At 41.3% G+C, this 22,568-nt stretch overlaps 1 protein-coding gene across 7 annotated transcripts in view; it reads right to left on the bottom strand.

The window, feature by feature from the left end:
* nfasca (neurofascin homolog (chicken) a) overlaps window positions 1–22,499 on the bottom strand; it is a 221,432-nt gene extending 198,933 nt beyond the window's left edge. For 3 of the 7 annotated variants that reach the window (XM_036151483.1, XM_036151484.1, XM_036151487.1), the window contains exons 1-2: window positions 22,192–22,496; window positions 2,281–2,415 (exon numbers count right to left, since the gene is read on the bottom strand). The gene's annotated coding sequence lies outside the window, so the exon portion shown is untranslated. Of the gene's footprint in view, window positions 1–2,280; window positions 2,416–22,191 lie in introns of all 7 variants that reach the window. The other 4 variants (XM_036151485.1, XM_036151488.1, XM_036151486.1 and 1 more) reach the window with 3 other exon arrangements.
* Between the last annotated feature and the right edge of the window lie 69 nt (window positions 22,500–22,568).

The following is a 22,568-nucleotide window of genomic DNA, read 5'->3' as shown; positions in this document are numbered from 1 at the left end:
TTTTAGGCTGCTCCTTTATAGCTTTCCAAAAAGTTGCTTTAAGAGCTTGAACATTCCACCTAGACCTAACTTTTGCTGAAGTTTGAACACAGAAAGAATTTGGCCACAAACTGATTCTCCTGTTTAACTCGCTTTTAGTGACCTCCTCTTCAATGCCAGTCTTATTAATGGATCTCTTTAATTCTCTGATGAACTTAGTGATAACAGAAACAATCAGAAGTAAGTATCAGTGGTCCTTTTCTATTGTGGTGTTGATGGGGGGAAAAAAGCTGGGGGTCCAGTAAGTGACTGGACATAGAAAGATCAGAGACACAACTCGCCCAAATTAATGACACAATTGCCTCATTTGAAACATACATGTATTTTCTGTACCCCTGTATCTGTGCTGAGAGGGGGGGTTACCAGTTGACCTAACAGTTATGTTTATAGACTGTAGACTCAGTCCATAAACATGACTCAGGTTCTCAGGGAGAATATGCAAACTCCATGCAGAAAGACCCCCAGTCGAACCCGGTGTTCACACTCAGGACCTTCTTGCCGCAAGGCAACAGGTGACAGGGCTACCAACTTTGATTTTTTTTTTCATGTTTTTGCTTCAATTTTGAAACACCACATTATAGTATTATAAAGCCATTAGATATAGGCCAGAATAAGATTCAAATTCAAGACCAATTGACGAAAAACAAAAGGTACAACCTGTCCCTCCTCTCCCTTATTGTTTTCTTCTTTTTTTCTTATCTTCTCTTATTTCAATGCTTCACCTTTTTTACGAGTCAATTTATCCTTTTTTATTCCAGCTTATTTTTTTTACCTTGTTTTCTCTGCCACTAATTTTTTTCCTGTTGTCCATTCAACCCGCAAGTCTTCAATCATCCACTGCTGATGATGTATATTTACCCTGATATCATCTGGATTTCACTTTGTGCTTCTCTTCCAACCGTTAATCCTTATCACAGTCCCCATCAACACTCCCCCTTTCTTTTATCCTCCCTCTTTTTCCAGCTGTCTCTTTTCACCTCTCCCTCTTGCCTAGACAGCTTTGCGGTTGCCAGGGCTCCTTAACAACAGCCCCACAAGGCAAAGGATGGATGGATGAAGTAGGTAGGCAAGGGAACAAAGGCATTAAAGGGAGGGGTAAGATGGGTTATAGATGAGGAAGGGGCTAAGGGGCAGACTAAGCCTAGCAGCAAAAAGAGGCTAGAGCTATGGGTTATCAATACAAAAATCACAGCATGCTTGATGTGTGTATACATGCATTTTTGTGTATAAGGAACTGTATAAAATGCTTTGTAATCATATATATGTATGCATTGTGCACAGGATTTAGGAATTGTTGTATTGAACACAACCTCCTCACTGTTTCATTTAGATTTGTGTTTCCATGCTATATTCAAATTCAAGACCAAAAACGACCCGGTTGTAAATTTCAACAGTGTAATACATTTAATCAGAATGCCATGTAAGTTCTCAAATAACTTATTTTAAAGGTGAATGAATCCAAAAGAGACATGCATGAACACGGCTTTTTTTATGTTGAAACACCAGAAAATAATGCCTGTGCAAATTCCAGGTCATGGCAACAGCAAACAGGGTTAAATAGGAGGCAACTGGACTTTCACTTAGTTTTTTCTGAAAATGTTTAGACACCTGTCAAGTCTTTGTCATTCTGGTGGCTCAAACTTGTGCAATCTGCAGCTGGAGCACTGCTGTTTTCCATTGAGGCCCATCCTCCTAGGCTAATTCTAAATCAGATGCAAATCAATGACACACCCATCATTGTGCTGGGTTATTGGAGGCTATTGCTTGGTGTGAGTGGAGTACTTGGTCACCTGTATCATGATGAGACGGCTGATGTAATCTCTTTAGAATAAGTTGGTAAAGAAAAAAAAGGATAATCAATGAGTGCCATTTACTTAGATTTGAAAAGTTTAAGGTGGTGAGAGTCATAGCAGAACCACTAACAAGGAATTGAGGTTTATAAAAGAAATGAGGACCAGGTTGTCTGTGCCCACGATTAACCAGCTACTGCTCTTACATTTGAGAAATCCCTTGAAACCTTAGTTCAAGAAGTGTAAGCCTACATTGTGTGATCTTCAGTATTACTAAATAATGTAATGACTAACAACAATCAAATTTAAGATGACTAAAAATCACTCTTTGCTGGTGTTATTTTGGATTACATGAAAGATGTTACATCTTTTAGGTAAGGTTGTTTCGCTGATTCCACCAAAGTGTTTCACAAAAGTGTAAGTTTGTAGAAGCCAGAGGCCACCTAGTTACCTTAGCTTTTCATTCCCAGGGCTGTAAATCCTGCTGTTTCCACTATAGGATAGACTCTTCAGAACTGTAGTTTGAGCATTTGGAGCAGCTCGCTCTTATTTGTGTTGTTGCTTCTTGCACCCAGGCGACATCGCACTGCAGGAAAAGATCAAACACAAACACACAAAACGATTTATATAATATAGCTAATAAATATAAAAACACTTAGGCCTGATTATACTGTCTCAAATAAAAAGCTAATTTTGTTTCTAAGAAAATCAAAACCTTGAAAAAAAATGAGTGGGATGAAATGCACATTTTAGAAATTCCAAGGTATAACTTACACCTCCATCAAACTAATCATAGTCACAGGGAAAAGGGAAAAACAGCACACCACCTCAATAAAAAGACTGGGACAGAGCGACACCATAGCAGAGTAGCGCACATGACCTTACGCTTTATGCACAATATATAGCATTTGTTGTTGGACTTCATGCGACACCAAACACAACTTTTTTTTATTAGTAAAATTAATGTCAGTAGCTCTTCATACCCTCGAGGTGTGTGTGTGTGTGTGTGTGTGTGTGTGTGTGTGTGTGTGTGTGTGTGTGTGTGTGTGTGTGTGTGTGTGTGTGTGTGTGTGTGTGTGTGTGTGTGAGTGGATACAGTGGCACAGTTGGTAGTGCTGTTGTCTTGCAGGACGGTCCTGGGTTCAACCCCCTGGGTTTGACTTGTGCATGTGTGGGTTTTCGACGGATACTTCGGATTGCTCCCACAGTCTAAAAACCTCACTGTTAGGTTAAATGCTTTCTCCAAATTGCCCTTAGGTGTGTATGCATGGTTGTTTATTTGTCTCTGTGTTGTGATGAACTGGCAACCTGTTCACGGTGTAGCTCACCGATAGGCACCAAGGCTACTTGTTAGGGCTTGGCTTCACAACTACTTTGAACAATTTAAATGAAAAGTCGATTATCAGGTGCATAGATCTGTCTTGTGGTATTTCTCTTTTTTTTTCCTGCAGGGTGTGACAGGCAGGCTGCAGCCACAGGCATTTCTCATCACGGGCAATCAAGGGAACTCAAAAAGGAAGCAGGAGTCAACGGGAAGGCGTCAGAGTATTTGCTTACCTGAGCAGTACCTGACCTACAGTGGTGTCACTATTCTTGTCTTGCCTGTTCATTCATCCAGTTCCTGCTCTGTTCCTGCCTCCTCAGAGTAAGTCAAGCAAACTCTGCAACTCTTATCTACATAAGCGTCCTTGGACCTCGTGCTAGCTCTCACTTATTCTAGCTAGCTCCCGATGTGAATCATCGCCTACCCATCCACCCACCTACGCTCTCACCCACAAGAACTCCTCCCAGAGACGCCACACAAACCACCACCCAGACTGTCAGCCTCAGTTCTCTGTGCGTCAGCTCCCTCCCTCCCCGGACCCATCTCCACTCTCACACTCTAAGCCATTCATCCAGCCACACATTCTGTCTATCTGCTTGCTAAATCCTTCTCTCTTATGTTTAAAGTCCGAGACCAGAGCCCTCCCAGTTTCTCCTGTGTTCACCTCTCTAATTTTTCAATAAACTGTTAAAACTGTTTTCCTGCCTCTGTGTTTGTTCCCACATTCAGAGTCATTGGAAAAATTCAAACATAACACTTTAAGTATTTTGTGTATATTATTGACCTGATGAAAAAAGCTTTTGACAATAGTTAAACAATTAAACATGAGAACAATGGACTTATGCTAAAAATGTATGAGGAGAACTACAGCCAGGATACCACAAGGATTATTTTCAGGGACAGATGTGTATGGACACATGTAAGACCCACAAAACTAAGAAGAATGATCTACCTGAGCAGCTAACTGAGGAGCTATAAGCTTTATTATTTATCTTTAGCATCTTTATTTGTAGTCATTTTGGTTACTAATTTAGATAAGATTAGCATTTTGCAGGTGTTTAGTAGATACATTCATGTTCTGTGTATCTTTATCTCTAGAGACTTTAGAATTTTTTGATTGCCAACAAATGCTAATGTAACCAAACATAAACTGTGTCATCTGGAGTGGCAGTAATTAACAGCATCCTTTTAAACTGTGTCCTTTATGACTACATAGTGTATATCTATCAGGAATAGACTGAAAGTGATTATTTATCCTTCAATTTTTATAATAGGACTGAATAAAGTTATTGTCAACAAATGTACAGATAATTTAAACATGGATTTTTTTTGCCACATCTCTAAGCTAAAACCAACATTGAAAGAAGAGGGGTGCTGCTTTGGCATCAGCAGAGGTGAAAGCCCTACAGTATTTTTCAGACAATAACTGCACTTTTTTTCATAATTTGGCCAATCCTGCGACTTATGGTGCGGTGCGACTTATGTATCAATTTTAAATAGTAATTTATGTTGACCAACATGAGCCAAGAAGTAAACATTACTGTTTATAGCCACAAGAGAGCTATCTAGGCTTGAGAAAACTACATACTGCTCTGTTATCACTTAAAAACATAGCTCTCAACTCTCACGCATTGACCGTGTGACACACGCATTTCATCAATTGCACACGCTCACACGCATTACTTTGAAAATCTCAATCTTACAATCAAAATCTCACTCTTGAAACGCATGCGTACGGACGCTTCGCGTCATGGCGGAACCAATTTGCGGTACAATGGTTTCCGCACGTCCAGTAGTAGAGGTAACACAGCTGCAAGGACCGCCGCGGCGCAAACAAGTTTCCCTCATCCAAAGTGAAACACTTGTACGGTCCGTGTTGGGTGCGAATTAAATGGTAAGTCGTCATGTGTTATTACAAACTGTCTTATGAAAGCAAACTCCGTCTAAAATAGTGACTGTCTTGAATCGATCAACAGCACCCCCCCCCCCCCCCCCCCCCCCCGTTGGACAGCGTTGAATCGATCAACAGCCCCCCCATCCCCCCCCCCCCCCGTTGGACAGTGTTGAATCGAACAACAGCATCCCCCCCCATCCACCCCCCCCCCCCCTTGGATCGTCTTCAATCGACGAACAGCACCCCCCACCCCCCACCACCCACCACCCCCCCGAAAACAATCTCACTCTCAACAGTCGTTAAAAGTTGAGAGGTATGCTTAAAAATTAATTGAAGCATTAACTTACAGACAACAAAGATTGAACACATTTCTGTATGTTGTTTCGCTGTTTCAGTACGCATTCACGCAGCGGAGCATTGCATGGTGCAGTTTGAATGGCACAGACTGTGACAGAACCCTATTATTGGGCTGTCCATGAAGCTAATAACAGCTAGCTTACATGTCTGTTGTCCAGGCGGTTTACAACTTCACTGATGTACGTGAGATTTATGTTGGTCTTAAACATCCGTGTCGTACTGTTAGCTTAGCATGTAGCACCATTACGCTCACGGTCCAATTTTTGCGTAATTTAGACAACTTTCAGCATAATGGGCCGTTATGCTGAAATGCGCTGGCAAGAACCTTCCCAGTTGGAGTTGCTGGCTTGTTATGCTAATTTACCCCATTCAACCTCCCAGGTATGTTCCAAGATATTCAGCCGGTTGTGGATGCAGTTGTGTAACTGAATAAATTGGTTTACCAGATTAATTGTGAGATTTTAGTCTTGGGAATGTGTGAAATAAATTTCTTAATAAATGCATATAGACCAGTACGACTTATAGTCTGGTGCAATTTATATGTTTTTTCTTCTTTATGACAGAGCGACCAAAGGCTCCTGCTGCGCACGCCACGGCCAAAGCCTGCGTGGGTGCGCACATACCTTCATCGACCTTTGCCTCTGCTGCTGTCTCCACCGCTGCCTCACCACCAGCAGCGGTCCCCTCATTGCAGTCTGCAGCACAGAACCTCCCTTGAGGCCCAGCCAGACGCGTTCGTCTCCAAGTTTCCCGCTCCACCAGCCGCCGAAGACAGCCCAGTCCCGCCGGCCGCCAAAGAAAGCGCAATCCCACTAGCCGACGTTGAAGATCCCGCTGCATACGCCACGGCCCAAGCCTGCGTGGGTGTGCGCGTACCTGTACAGCCAGCCGTCTCTAAGTTCCCACCGGCTGCCGAAGAAAGCTCAGTCCCGCCGGCCGCCGAAGAAAGCTCAGTCCCGCCTGCCACGGCCAAGGCCTGCATGATTGTGCACATCCCGCTGCCGCCGGCCTTCGCTGATGTCCCGCCGCCGCCGGCCTTCGCTGACGTCCCGCTGCCACTGGCCTTCACTGACGTCCCGCCGCCGCCGGCCTTCGCTGACGTTCCGCTGCAGTCCGAGGCCGCCGACGCTCTCAAGATCCGAGAGGGGGTACAGGGGGACCCGCCTCTCTTCCACGACGCTCCCGAGTCCAGCGAGGCGGTCCAGGGGGACCCGCCTCCAGTCATCGCTCCCGAGTTCTCCGAGGGTCCTGCTCTGGAGGTCCACGTCAGGAGGACCCAGATGAAGTTCCGTCCCCGGCCGCCTGTGACCCAGCTGCCTGGCCGCCGGCTGAATCTGCCTCGTCGCCGAGGTCGCCCTCCACGGCGCCCTCCGAGGACCCTGCTGCTCCGTCGCTGTGGTCGCCCTCCACGGCACCCTCCGAGGACCCTGCTGCTCCGTCGCCGTGGTCGCCCTCCACGGCGCCCTCCACGGACCCTGCTGCTCCGTCGCCCTAGACGGCGCCTGCAGATATCTCTTCTACTCCGCCGTTTGCCACGCCCGTTTTGAGCCACCTGAACACTTTGTTGGACTCTAGCCCGCTATCCACCTGCCCTGGCCGGGTTGTTTTCCCTTTCTGATTGGACACTAGTGGGCGTCTGGGATCCGCCCTTAAGGGGCGGGGGGGGGGGGGTAATGTCAGGATCCTGTGTTGTGTTTCTGTTGATTGGACTCACCTGTGTTTAATTATCCCCGTTGTGTGTGCGCGTGTATTTAAGTTGCCTCAGTTTGTTTCCCCGTCGTCGGGTCATTCTGTGTTTTTCCTTCTGGTCCTCCTGGGTTCCTCGTTCTGATGTGCTCCCAAGTTTTGCCGTAAGTCTCTTGTTTCATTAAAATTACCTGTTTAATCCCATTGCTGTCTCTGCCTCGTTGCCGCCTAGGTCCTCGCCTCCTCATACCCTGACACTGAGCAAGCATGAAGCGACAGCGGAAAGGAAAACTCCCCATTAATGGGAAGGAAAACCTCCAGCAGAACCAGAACCAGGCTTAGTATGAACGGTTATCTGCCTCGACCAACTGGGGGTTAGAGAAGACAGAGCAGAGACACAACAAGAGAGACAAAAATGCACAGAAGCACACATAGATCCAGTAATCTGTTCTACATTAGATGGTAATAGTGGGTGATCTGTCTTCCCTGAATGATGTCACAGCTAACAGAACGCCAGACCAGATGTACCTACTATGAAGAAGAAAAAATGAGAGAGAACAAAACGTTAAAAGCTGAAATGACGACAAGCAATGCAAAACTGGAGAACAGTAGAACTCAGTTGAGTGAGAAAAACAGACCCTGTTATTACCCTTCTACACTGTAGTAATAACAGGTTATGTCTTCATGCAACATGATTTTCCATATATGGTAATGTCTTCACCACTCAGCAAAAAATGCAGTTAAGTCTTTTTGACAAAATTATGTTGAATATTTTTTTAGTTGTTGCTTGGTGAAATAAACTGCTGGGAGAAGACCTGTTTAGGAGTAACAACATGTACCATTAATTTGTGATATTTCACTACACTATGTCAAAAGTAACAATAGAGGAGGTCCTATTGAACACGACAATAATATTGTGGAAATTTCCTTTTTGCTTTATCTCTTTGTTTACTTGAATTCAGTTCTATAACCATGTAAACCAGGCCTCATTTGACAGCCATGATTAATCTCCCTGGAGGCTAAAACAATAAAAGCCATTCTGTGATTTCCTGGGCTGTCCTAGAGCCTGAGACACAGATACACATGTTTGTCATTTCCAATTTGTGTGGATAATTATACCATTACAAAATTTCATTTTCTCTGATCTTCCCATGAATTAACATTATGTGCATTAATGCATGTCTGCTCACCAACAAGGACATGGTTAATGGAAAACACTTGGTAGCTTGGTACAGCATATCCCTATCTCTGCATCACCCCTTTACATTCAAATCTCATACTGCCTGAGATCAGTCATGTATTTATTTTTTTAAGTCTCTTCTTTTTATTTTGGAATCCTTCTAAAGACAATTTTAAAAAAATTGCTGGATTCCCTGGAGGCCAGCTCAACAAGGCTGAGAGTTCTGACTGATCACACTCAGGCCTCTTGGGCGACTGTGGCTCAGTAGGCAGAAGAGTCATTTTGCAATCGGAAAGTTGTAGGTTTGATTCCAGCTTCTTCCCTTGTCACATGTCGATGCTCGGCAAGGCACTTAACCCAAACTGGCCTGCATATCACTGTATGAATGTTCATGCATTTGTTAGACTGAGGGAGGCCCTAGTATACCCTACTTTGCTATAAAATCTATTCTGTGCACCATTCTCAACTTGTTAAACCGTCGGACAGTGAAATATCTTCTGGTGTCTCTAGTCTGTGTGCACCTGCTGTATTTATGTCTTATTGCTATGTCACACTTGTTCCACAATTCCATTATACCAATTCCATCATACAGCTTTTTTTATTCATGCCACATTTATATTAAGAGTAAACATTTTCAATGTAGAAACAAATGTATGTGTGGAAGACATAGGAGAAAAAAAAGCATAAACTATATAGCATAGGATGTGATCACAAAGTTTAACTGGTTTAATGAGCAGACTCCACTCTTATATTTTAAAAATATAGATGAACTTAAATTCACATAAAAAATATATTCTTTAAATGTATTACAAAGTGTGAAAAAAATATTAATCAATTATGTAACTTAGTTATCCAAACGGTCAGCGCTATGGGCAATGCTGGTCAGTAGTTTAAAGAACCATTTTACAAATGAGTAGCACAACGACCAATAGCAAGCTGAGCCTTGAGTCTAACCAATTAACACAGTCACTGAGTGGAAGAAATTGCTGGAGCAAGTTACCCCTGAAATAGCTAATTTAGACTGGGGTCAGTTGTTATGTGTGCTACTGGGGATTTGTGACACAACCTACTCAGAAGACCCATTAGAGCTGCTAGAGTTGGTCTTTTAAATTTTACAGTGGTGTTTTCATTGTCATTTGATTAATTTTGTCTCAGTTTGAAGATGGATATGTTCTAAACATTGGCTTTCAAATTTGTCATGGTTTAGGTTTTGTCTGGCTTCTTTGTTATTTTGTAGTTCACTTAGCTCTCCCTTGCTCAGCTTTAGTCACTCCTCTGGACACTAATTAGTTTTCATTCCCGTCACCTGTCAGGCTGCAATTACCCCTGATCTCTTGCCACCTGTGTTCACCTCTTTATAAGACTCACCTCATTCTGTTCTCGTCGCCGGAAAAGTGCGTTGATATTGCCATTTAATAAGCCTGGGAAAAACCCTAATAATGTTGGAAATTATAGACCTATTGCCTTAACTTCGCATTTATGTAAATGGATGGAAAAAATACTGGTAAGAAGACTAAATTATACTCTTGAAAAACAAGGAATATACGCACCATATCAATGTGGGTTTAGAAAAGGCCGCTCTACTATGGATGCTGTAGTGAAAGTAAGTAATGAAATGGAAAAAGCATTTAAAATGAAAGAAATAATGAGCATTGTTTTGTTAGATATAGAAAAGGCTTATGATTCAATGTGGAGGGAAGGATTATTAATTAAATTAAATATGATGGAAATAAGAGGTAGATTTTATAATTGGGTTTTAGATTTTCTAACAGAAAGAAAAATTAGAGTTAAAGTAGGATCTGAAATCTCAGAGCAATTTGAAATAAATAATGGAATTCCACAAGGAAGTGTTATTAGCCCAGTATTGTTTAATATAATGATTAATGATATTTTTATGAAATTAGATAGAAGGATTGGATCAGCTTTGTATGCTGATGACGAGGCCATTTGGACAAGAGGACGAGATCCCATAATAGTAAAAAATAGAATAAAGGAGACAATAGGAGAAATTGAACAATGGTCATATAAATGGGGTTTTAAGTTATCAACAAGTAAATCTTGTCATATGATATGTACAAAAAAGAAAAAGATAGATGAACACAGTTTGGAACTATATGGTCACAAAATGGAGACAGTAAGTCATTTTAAATATCTGGGTATATGGCTAGATCAAAAAGGAACATGGAGAACACATATAGAAAAAGTCGAGACGAAATGTAAGAAAATCATAAATCTCATGAGAGCAGTAGCAGGAAAAGATTGGGGAGCAAGTAAGCAAGCATCGGTGCATATTTACAAGGCGTTAATGAGATCCACAATAGATTATGGGTGTTATGTATATGGAGCAGCAGCTAAAACAAATTTAATGAAAGAGTAATTAATAAAGCAATGAGAATTTGTACTGGTGCAATGAGAACAACACCAACTAAAGCAATGCAAGTAGAGTTAGGAGAAGTGCCTTTAGATTTAAGGAAAGATCAACTTATGGTTACATATTGGTGTCGATTATATGGATGTGGAAATGAAAATATAACAAAGTGTGATAAATGAGTGTTGGGAATATAATTCTTTAAAAGGTAAAGGATTTGGATGGATAATAAAAGATAAAATAGAAGAATATAAAATTGGAAATAAATGGTTTAATTCACCTACACCTATAAGTAATATACCTATTTGGTTATTTTCAAATGTCGAGATAGATTTTAATATAAGGGAATTAAAAAAAGAGTGGGTAGAAAGTAGGAAAGGTCAAATGGCAAATCATTATATAAAAACCAAATATTATAGCTATTTAGATTTATATACAGATGGATCGAAAGATGATAAAGGAAAAGTAGGTATAGGAATAGACATTCCAATGATGGAGATAAGTATTGGGAGGAGATTACCTGATCAGATGTCAGTATATACAGCAGAAATGATGGCAATAATTATAGGATTACAATGGATAGAGGAAATAAAACCAGATAGAGTAGTTTGTTGTGTTGATTCTTTGGCAGCCCTTTACAGTATCCAAAATATGAAATCAGAAAGAGAAGATTTATTATTAGAAATTCATCAAAGTTTATTCAGAATACAAAAACTTTATATAAATGTAACATTCTGTTGGGTTCCAGCCCATGTAGGATTAAATGCAAATGAAAGAGCAGACCAAATAGCTAAAAAATCAATTAGAACAAATAATATTATAAATATACCGTATGGGAAAGGAGAAGCTAAGGCAATAATTAAAAAAGAAATTAAGGAAAAATGGCAGGATAGATGGAAAATGGATAAAAGTGGAAGAAATTATTATATGATACAGAAATCTATTAATGCCAAGGGTGTGACTCGGAAAAATCGAAGAGAGGAGACTATTTTAACTAGATTAAGATTTGATCATACTGGGTTAAATAAAACATTATTTTTATTAAAGAAAAGTGAAACAGATGAATGCACAGAATGTAAAGTAATAGAAAATGTAGAACATATTTTATTATATTGTAGAAAATATGATGAAGAAAGGATAAGATTAAAACAAAAAACAAAAAAAATTTGTAAGGATTAATAGGAACAACAGGAGAGGGGATAAAGGAAATACAGAAAGCTGTTATTAAATATTTTAAGAATATAGGAGTATACTATAAGATTTAAAAGGTATATAGATATATGGGTGTGTGTGTATATAGGTATGTATATGGATGTGTGTATGTATGTGTAAATATATGTGTGTGTGTGTGTGTGTGTGTGTGTGTGTGTGTGTGTGTGTGTATATATAGATAGATATATATGGGTATATGGATAGATATGGATATATGTATGTATGTGTATATATGTATGTATGTATGTATGTATGTATGTATGTATGTATGTATGTATGTATGTATGTATGTATGTATGTATGTATGTATGTATGTATGTATGTATATATGTATATATATATGTATATATATATGTATATATATATATATGTGTGTATGTATGGATATATATAGATATAAGTATAGACATGTAGATATATACAGGTATATATGTAGATGTAGATAATAATAAAATAATTAACACATTGATAGGGCCCATGCTACATACTCCGGTACAGTAGGTGGGGTATGCACCTAAAAGCTAAGGTTGCAATCTGCCAGTAAACAAAAAGAAGAAGAATAAGAAGAAGAAGTTCTCGTCGCCGGTCCATAGCGTTCACTCCCGCTCAGTCTCTGCTAGAATTCTTGTCAGCTCAGTTTTTGTTACCGTCAGCCTGAAGACTTCCTTCAACTTGTTTTTTTGTTACAGTCAGCCTATAGACTTTCCGTCAGCTTTGTTTTGTCCAGTCTCAGCCTAGATCCAGCTCAGCTCTGTTCCCACTCCTGCTCTCATCTCCTGGTGAGCTGTTCCGCTCTCCAGTGCACGGCTTAGACGTTCTGCTCTCCAGTGCACGGCTTAGACGTTCTGCTCTCCAGTGCACGGCTCAGACGTTCTGCTCTCCAGTGCACGGCTCAGACGTTCTGCTCTCCAGTGCACGGCTCAGAATTTCTGCTCTCCAGTGCTCGGCTCGGATGTTCTGCTCTCCAGTGCTCGGCTCAGAGGTTCTGCTCTCAAGTCCACGGCTCAGAGGTTCTGCTCTCCAAGACCTCAGCTCAGATGCTCTGTCCTGGTCGCTAGCCTTCGGCTCCAGAGTTCCTCCCGGTCAGTCTCTCCACACGCCTCCTGCCGGCCAGCTTCTGCACCCTACACCTCCGTCTGTTGAAAGACTCTGGTCCCATCATCATCCATCTTCCACACCATTCAATAAAACTCACTCCTAAGAACTAGCTCTGTGTGTGCGTGCTGTGTCCGGGTTCATCCTCGAAAAATATCATAACAAAATTCATCTCCCAAATAACTACAGCGGTCCTTCTGCTCCATCAAACTCAAACTACAAGTGTTCTCTTATCCAAATGTATTCAGGTTCACATTATGCGGCTTTTTAAACTTACACGAAATGTATATTATGTCTTTTAGAAGAAAGTGTTAAAAATACAACTAAAAATAAAAATGTATGGACCAATGATTTTAGCGGTTGCCTCCTTATGCTGCTCATTCATTCATCTGAAAATATGCTGCTGTCCTAAAACTTTAAAAAGTAGTATAATAATGTTCTGAAGCGACCAAGCCAGACTCCAGTCTTGCATGCGAGACACAATCTATGAGTGGGGCTAAAGATCAGGATGATGACAAGGAGGCCAAAAGTGTGTCAACTTCTCTGTATAAGCTCCTTTTTTAGAGGCAACCTGCCATAAAGAGAACTGTGAGAAGATGGTCACATGAACCTGAAGAAGCCCTTCAGGTTGTTTTGAGGCAGCAGAATGAACAGATCGTGCTGTAAGCGCACCTGCCAACCCTCACTCATTCACAAAGGATATGACCCAGCAGCCTGCCATCCAGCATTATTGAAACTGAACATAGATTCCCCTTTTTAGTTCACTTTTTAAAGTGGATTAAAAAAGCAGCTAACCCTCCTTTTTTACCCCAAGGAAACTGAGCAAGCAGTTGTGCAACTGCTTGCTCAGTTTCACAACACTGCTCATGCAAACAGTGCTCAGCTGTGGTTTGGGTGTTCTCTCTTTGGGAAGGACCAGTTTTTGTCTGAGTGCTCTTAGGTTGGAAATTGACCAGTATTTTGAGAAAAGAACAATTGTTTGTTTTGTGCATGGTTATTGCTGTATGAAGGCTCTTTCTTGTATCATTAATTTTTGCTAAACTATTTGATAATACAACTTACATTTAGAGTGATTTTGAATTAATCATTATTAATTAGAATTATGATTAATCAACCAATCCTAACTGCACAATAATACCAAACTAATATGATTCTAATAAAGTTTGGTATGTGAATACATTTTAAGGTATGTGGTTATGTAAAGACTCCCAGCAGAAATAAACTTTCGTGAATTATGCACCACCAGCACCGATATTAAAAGCTGGTTCACACAGCATGATTTTTAGCCCGGTTTCCTACCCGATCGTCCCCTTCTGAGAGGAGCCGATTATCGGCGTGTCTCTTAAGATAATCTTAAGAGAATATCCTGCCGTGTGTGGTGTGTTAAGAGTGATCAGGGTCTGCTCAGTGGACATCGGGACTTACCTGACTCCGCCAGATAGATTTGCTCCGCATATCCATCTGGAAACCTTCCGTTGAAGTAATTTTGGGAAGGGGCGAAAATACTGGTCAGCTGATTGGCCTATGTTGGTGATAGACGGGCCAAATAAACCAATCAGATTCCTCGTCGCTCTGTTACGAGCGACGACGAAAACACAACCACAAGCCAAGCTACTCTTGCTGCTGCAAGTAAAGGCTCGTTAGCTCAGCAGAGAAATACTCTGTAATTCCGATAAAACTTGCTCGATAGCCGCGCTAACGCTAGTTTCATCGGCTGAAGCCGCCATGTTCTTTAGACTGAACTGTCGCGCTTCTCGTTGCGTCACACCTCAACCCGCCTCAAAGCCAACGCTGATTGGACGTTCGTTTGGTGAACGGCTCCAAATTTTCTTCAACGGAGGGTATCCAGACTGATCTGCGAGTGAAACCTTGAAACCTCGCGAGATCAGGATGGTCTCACGAGGCTACATCGGGACCACTCCAACCTCAAATCGGGGATATTCAACATGTTGGATTGTCTTTCTCCAATATCCTACCGTGTATCGTGTCCCCCAAGGACAAACGAGCACGCCACCTGTCGAACGTGATGTGTAGCCAATCAGACAGCAGGGTGAGGGATTCCCCGAGAGAGGAAAAAACACAACTTGCCTCCATTTCGTAGTTCAGCAAATGTAGAGCCTCCAGCCGCGCTGTCTCCACTTCTTTAACCAACACCTTTTCTTTTTGTTATGTTTTTTCTCTGTTAAATTAGTCCATAAGCTATCGTAATTTTTCTTCCTGGTTGTCCATGTTTATTTACTCTAAACTCATGTTTGATCTTTAGAGGATTTGCAGGATGTCCCGTCTGACATCTGAATCATCTTAAGTGAAATCTGTTTGTGTGAGGTGTGTTGTGCTTGCCCTCTGACCAGACACCGCACACTGTACAACCAAACCTGTTTTATCTAAGATTTTTTGTGATATCTTACAGGCTTTGTAAATCGGCTGACTATTTTAAAACCCTGCCATGTGAACCAGCCTTTAGCCTGATCTCCTTCTTTCAAAAGCTAAAATGATCAAACTGCTTCTTGATTTAACACAGGAGCTTTGTGGTGCATAAATGATTTAAACACACAGCTAAGTCTTTCTGCTCGAGGGCTCCCTTTTGCACAAAAATGTTACAGTATTATACCTTAATATTTGTGGAAATGATTTACCCAAAGAAGAAATTTAAAAGAAACTATAATGTGTTTGGTTTTCTACAATCAAAACTTGAAAGACATCAGAGGCATTGGTTTAAATAGTTCAGTTGTGGGCTGATGGATAATTTGTTCTGATCTTTTCCCTTTGGCCTTGGAGAGAGGGGGTGGATAGAGAGGTAGAAAAAGGGGGATGGGATGCTCAGTCTGAGACCTCTTGCTACCAAATATTTGCTGTGAAAGCATGGTCACTGTTCATTAGTGTTTCTCTCTCTTTTCAGTTTTCTGGGCATCCTCTCCACAATGCTCCCAGACAAAGGAAGGACTGTACTTGTGAATGAGAATGTGTTTGAGTGTGTGTGTATTCAGTACTCTGTAATTTCTGCAGAATATCCACTGTGTTGAATTGCTTAACAAACACCTGTCTACATCACAATACAATCACGTATACCTGACCCAATGAAATAAAACTTCGTTAAGGTATTCATCCAGTAATCCTCCCATTGACAACTGTAACCCATGCAAATGCACATGCTCATACATTTCCTATTTGGTCTTCTTTAATAAATTTTCAGAGTAATGTGTTCCTAATAAATTCAGCTCTCATTTGAACACAAAACATTTCAATAAAATAACAATCTGGCTTTAGACAATCAAAATTCAGCACTGCAAAAGATCTGAACGACCTTAGGCCAAATATGGATCACAAAATAACTTCAGTACTAGTATTACAAGAACTGCACACAGCTTGCTTGTGCGATGCCTTCTCCTCTGTAATGTTCTGGCCTTTTGTTTATTATTTGGTTAAGTTAGCTCTTCCCTGCCTCAGGAGTTATTTGTGTTTTTTTGTTTCTGGTTTTGGAGTCCTGTTTATTGTTTGTTATCTGGTCTCTGTATTTGTTCTGTTTTTAGTTCTGTGCTTTGTTTAGTTTCATTATTATCCCCGGTCTTAGGTTTATTTTCCAGTTCTTGTCAGATCTGTAATTGCTCCCACTTGCCTAAGATTAATTAGTTTGACTCCGCTCACCTGTTTGTCCGTTTATTTAAACCTCACTCAGTCCTCAGCTACCTGTCGGTACTTCACCCCTTATCTCTCATGCGTCCACGAGAGCATTCCCTCATTTGGTAAGAGTTTCCCAGCACCTTGATTCCGTTTTTAGTAATCTGTTCTGTTCTGTTCTGCTCGTTTCCCTGTTCAAGTGTTGCCTGGATGTCTGCCTTTCCCGTCATTGGATTTTTGCTCTGTTACCTGCCTGTCTGCCACTCATCAGGTCCTTCAATACATTTTGGGCATCATATTTTTGTGTTTGGTTGAATACCGGGTTCATCTCATCAGTAACTCATTACATCCTCTCTAGCTTTGAATTGCTACAAGGAGCACTTCTCACTTTCCAAGTTGGTGCATAAAAGCACCAAGACGCACAGTGAAAAAGGTGCATTGATCATGTGCTTCAAAGTCTGCTTATTTGTGCCATCATCCAAGGAACAATTTACCTTTCAACACTCCTCTATTCTTTACACAGAGCTTTGCAGATAGAGGTGCTGCTCTGCTAAATTTTTAAGTCGGCCGTTTTGCCAGGAGCAGTTCTTTTCAGGACCAGCCCCGGTTTATATGGTGCTACTCAACAGCAGGTTCAAACCAAGTGGACTCAAGAGGAGTTTAGAGGTGAACGCACTGCTTTTCAGTGATTGGCCGAGGGGCGAGGAGAAATGAGAAGGTTTTCTCCATTGAAGTCCAGAAAAACTAAAGGGTAAAATATAATTTTACTGTTTACAAACCATGAACCACGCTTGAAGGGAAAAAAAGAACAGAAAAAGGACACGATCAGCTTTCTATATGCAGATATGCTGTATACGATCTGTAGATTTACTGAGGCTTTCTCTCATTTTACACACACTGGATGTACACTTCTGTCTCTGATGTGTCAATGCATCCACCTCATGCAGTAGAAGGCAGCAGATGTCTGCTGACATAGCTACAACTACACCCCACAGCCTGGGAGTCAGCGCGTATTCAGGTCTGAAAGCTCACCCCGCTGACACAGAAGCTAAAATGTCCACCCCCAACGAGGTGTTTCCCTCCTCCACGCATTTCTAGATTAGTGGAATCCCAAACCGTGCGAGAAGTAGAGCTGGACGAGCTAAACCGAGTAGGGTCTGTGAAACTGCGGCTTAAAGCAGTAAATACACTGGGCGTGTAACGTAATGCCGCTTATTAGCCAAAGATAGGAGCTATAGACCAATTCAGGAGTGACGTCACGAGTTACATCCTCGCTACATCCGGGTCCCGCTGGTAGGCAAAAACAGTACTGTTCTCATCTACCACCGTGACAAAACAGATGAATTACAGCGTGCTTTTAGTTAGTTTATTTTTGGAATCTAAACAATGCCTACGACTTGTTGTGTTCCCGGTTGCAGACAGAGGCATTCCAAATCGTCGGCTCTACGTTTCTTTCGTTTACCGAAGGACGAAGAAAGCAATGGATAATTTCAATAAAAAGGATGCAGGCAGAAAATCCCAATCGACTGTGGGAGCCATCATACCACGACAGAATTTGCTGTCTACACTTCATCTCCGGTAAATACAAATTAATTTTGCACTAATCATTGTTCTACTTAAATAATTATATAAATAAAAAATTAGGATATATACTTAAGTCAAGACGTAAACGTTCATTTCGTAATAATATATTTACATGTACAATGTATGCAAACCCTCTGGCATGAGTCTGTGATAAGGATTAATAAGACAAAAACACCAAAATAATCCTTTCGAACAATGTTTTTTTTAACCTACCCGTGGCAGGTCTTCCTCTTTGCTGATGCGCTGTTTGTGTCCGACTGCACTTTCGTATGTTACACAAACATGTCTGAACATGTCTCGATATGAAATAATTGTAGCCGTCAAGTGATTTCATGGCTTTCATGCTCTCTCATGTGTACTGGCCTGGCGTGTTGATAAGGTAGCTGTATATGTCGCTGTTCGGAACACTTGGCCAGCATTTCACAGACTCGCTCCATTCCTTTAGGCTTTTGCTGGACGGATCTGGTAATCTGATACCATCAACCATCAATTTACTCGTATAACGACCTTGTGATATGTTATCTAAAGAACAAAAATACGTTGAGAACTCGTGTTTTTCTTTGTTTTCGTCCGCCATTGTGTTTGCCTTTTGCCTACCAGTCCGGAGCACATGCACGAAAAAACGGGATCAACACAATAACAATTAATTGGTCTATATGAGAGGAGCCCAAGAATCTTTGTGAATACAGGCACATATATCCACAGCAGCTACTTCAAAATGTAGCTTCATCAATCCTGACAAAGACCACAAAGCAAATTCACATCACACCAATGTCTCTGCAGGGGTCACCTGTGCTTTTTTAGAATAGTTTTCATGGAGCTTTTATTGTATTTTATTGTTTGTTTGTTTTTTATTTATCAGTAGTATTAGTGTACTCCATTTATCAGATTAGCTTGTATCCTGACCACTCAGGTCCTGGGTTGGACACTTTCATTTTCTTATTACACCGCTAACCTTCAGCAGTATTCCTGAAAGGCAGCTGACAGATAGCTGTCTGATAGGTGTGTGTGTGCTGGTGTTCAGTGGGAAATCTTTCCTACATGTTCACACACATACCCAAACTGACCCCCAAGAATGTAAACAGGATTGTATCAATATTCTTCCTTATCAGGAAAGAGTCAGTAGGAAAAGTAGGAGGCACTATCCTCTCCTCTCGCCCAACGTATCTAACACGTGGAAGATAACCTCTAAATCCGCAAAATTACAGCAAATACTCTCACCTTCACACACACACTGGAGGCACAAATAAACAAGATCAATATTGTGTGAGAAACAAGTGACTTGCTCCATGACAACAAGCCCAAAACAATACCACCAAGCAAACCACCACACTGAAATACAAAGGTTGCTTCTAAACATTACTGATGCATGTATTTAGCATAGTATTTATACACCCCGGGACTTTTTCTTGCTTATAACATATTTCACAGAAAGGATGGGGGCGTTGACATTAGCCCAGCTAATATCTATTGTTGTACAGCGCAATAACCAGAAAGAAGTGTTCTGTCAGAAAAAAAGCAAAGCCCAAAAAAGCAACTTCACATTCTAAATCAAACTCAAAAACCGCAACCACCAACTCATGAAAGTTGCAAGCGACTTTAGAGAAAAACAAGTTGCTCATAATAAGCGGACTGTGCAACACTAGCTCACATGAACACCCCCCATGGATTGTATGATATTTACATTCCACTGAGAAAAAGCCAAATAAACTTAGCCTACCGTCACAGACGTTGCAGTCTCTGGTATTAGGTCTGGACATTCAGTTGTTGGATCCTTACCACCAAGGAAATGTAGGGAGCACATTGGTCTCTTTGGTCAGATTCCATAATATAGTCCTCTGGGTTACAAGCTCGTATACAACACTGACATGTCTCTGCATTCCTCCGGGGTTTAGAAATATCAACAAACAAAAAAACCTCCCTCCATTTGGTCACAATCATACCGCGTGTCACTCCAGCAGATACAAGAAGTAAACTATTCAAGCTCTCCTGCTCAACATTTGTCCGAATCAAATATGGCCAGGGTTCATGTCCATCCAGCTCCCTTCCCTCTTCTATTACAAACTGTGTGTCAGACAACCACAACAGAAAACGACATGCACTGCAGCAGGCAGCAGGCACCAAATACCCACAAGTGGAGTAGTGCGTTAGGCGTTGTGAACATTGTCAGTCTGAGTTTAATGTGACACCACCCTAGACGAGAAGCAGCCTTGGGCGGCTGCCCGCGTTGCACAGAAACTGCCAGTGACCTCAGAAGAGGTCAAATGTCAAAGTAAAACCCTCAAAGGTCCCCTCTTGGAGACCACTGGGGAAAAGAGTTATAGTTGTCCTAAAATCATGTGTTACTGAAGTAAATGACAGCAAGGAGTGTGGTGAACAGCTGACCGCTGAAAAGCAGTACACACATCCAGAGGAAGCGCTGAGAGGTCGTAAATAAACTCAAATTCATATGGAGTTGAAGTGTAAAAGTGAAAAGTCATATGCCAACAACAACAGTACACAATTATAGGGTGAAATTATACTTTGATTTTAAAAACTGTCTGAAAGATCTGCCTGAATCTTTTCATCTGGGTTCAGACATAATCAATTTTATCAGAAAATGAACTGAACCTAAACATTGTTATAATAGATAAGCTTTGAAGAGGGTTTACATGACATTCAGTTATTGAAACTGTCATGGTTTAGTTTTGATTTGGCTTTTGTTTACCATTAGTTTTCAGTTTTTCCTCCTGGTTTGGGTTTTAGTTATGATTTGACTTTATTTATGGTTTGTTTTCTGTTCCCCTTCTCACTCAGCCTTCACTTCACTGCCCTTGCAGTCAGTCACACCTGTGGGTCAATCAGTCAGACTCATTTCACCTGCCAGCTTCCTTATTTAAGCCTCCCTCTTTTCTCACTTCCCTGCCGCTCTGTCATCATTCAACACCCTCTCCTTGCCTGTCTACTTGTTTACCTTTTGGAACCCTGCCACCTCTGCTTCTCGTTCAAGGTTAGTTCTGTTACCGTACTCTGGTTGACTCGGTGCCGAACTGTGGACTTCTGCTGCTGTGCTCTGACTAGCTTCCTGCCGGGCCAAGGACTCTGCTACCAGTCTCTGGCTCCAAGAACTCTCGCTCAGGCCAGTCAGCTCCTGCCACCACCTACACCCCTGTTCCTGTGCAGTCCTGCTTCTCCGGTCAAGTCAGCCATCATCCCTTCAACCCTTCAATAAAAACTCTTAATTTTAGTCCCGTGTGTTGTGGTTCTGGATCCATCCATAAACAAATCCTGACAGAAACCATTTAGCCTTGTTTATGCACCTTTCATTCAAACCACTACATCATTATGTTGTTTGCTGGGTCTAACTGAACTGACCAACAGACTGGTTTAAGGAAGCATCTAATTAGCAAGCATTAGCAGTAATTCCTACACAGTATCTCCTGCTTGCACTGAAGAGATGGGCCATCCCAAGAAATGCAACAATGTTGGGATGGCCCAACCCGTTTCACATCTTGAATCAGAACTGCACAAGCCCATGTAAAGACATATAATGTCTCAAAGGCAAGCGTGACAAAACACTAATTATTGTTACTTAAGGTATGACATCAACAAACAACTTACAAAGATCTTTTTTGAAAAAACACACTAATTCTGGTCCAACATATGCAGAAAAGAATCTTTGATTTGATGTAATAGAGATTTTCAAAGTCACTTTCTAGTTTCAGAGAGGAAAATAGCGATGAGATGTAAGCTGAGGTGGAAAAGAAGAACAAAGGTTGTAAGTGACGGAAACTGACAGACCAATAGAATGCACTGTACTGTCTTTGATACCAGTTTGACTGCAGTCTTCAAAAAAGCAGAGCTAAGAACAAATAACTGCATCTTAATGCACTATAATGTGAATAGCACAGTGCTATGTTAATTATGATTATTTGGAAAACCTTCTTTTCTAGAGAAAAGTGCCAAACCTAATTACCTTACAGAGTGAAAAGGCCTAATCCTTTGATTTACTTCATTTTACTCCCATCCTTTAAAGCTGCACACAGTATGCACATGTTTCAGTACCTCTGTCAGTAAAGCTTTCAAGTAGAGGGGCTTGGTCACCACATTGTAGATCCTTCTGTATCTGTAATCCAGCATAAAAGCAAAAGGCGCAAACACAAAGACTGAGGTGTTTTCAGATGGATCCACAGCAGACACAGAACAGCAGCAGACGCTCCAAAATATCAGAGGAAAATGTTTCTTTTACAGCACTGCTTTCATTTAATCCATTGTTGTTTTTCTTTTACCTTTCTCTCTCTATCACTTTTTCTTTCTCTGTGCTCTGTCTTTCAGCCCGTTACTCTCTCTCTGACACGCAGTCACACACTGATTCTCCATCTGTCACCGCCTCCTCTTTGTCGCCACTCCCCCTCATCCATTATTAATACATCTCAGACTCA

The sequence above is a fragment of the Fundulus heteroclitus genome, chromosome 20, assembly GCF_011125445.2.
Source record: "Fundulus heteroclitus isolate FHET01 chromosome 20, MU-UCD_Fhet_4.1, whole genome shotgun sequence".
Classification (NCBI taxonomy): Eukaryota; Metazoa; Chordata; class Actinopteri; order Cyprinodontiformes; family Fundulidae; genus Fundulus; species Fundulus heteroclitus.
This window is presented reverse-complemented; position numbering and strand designations above follow the sequence as displayed.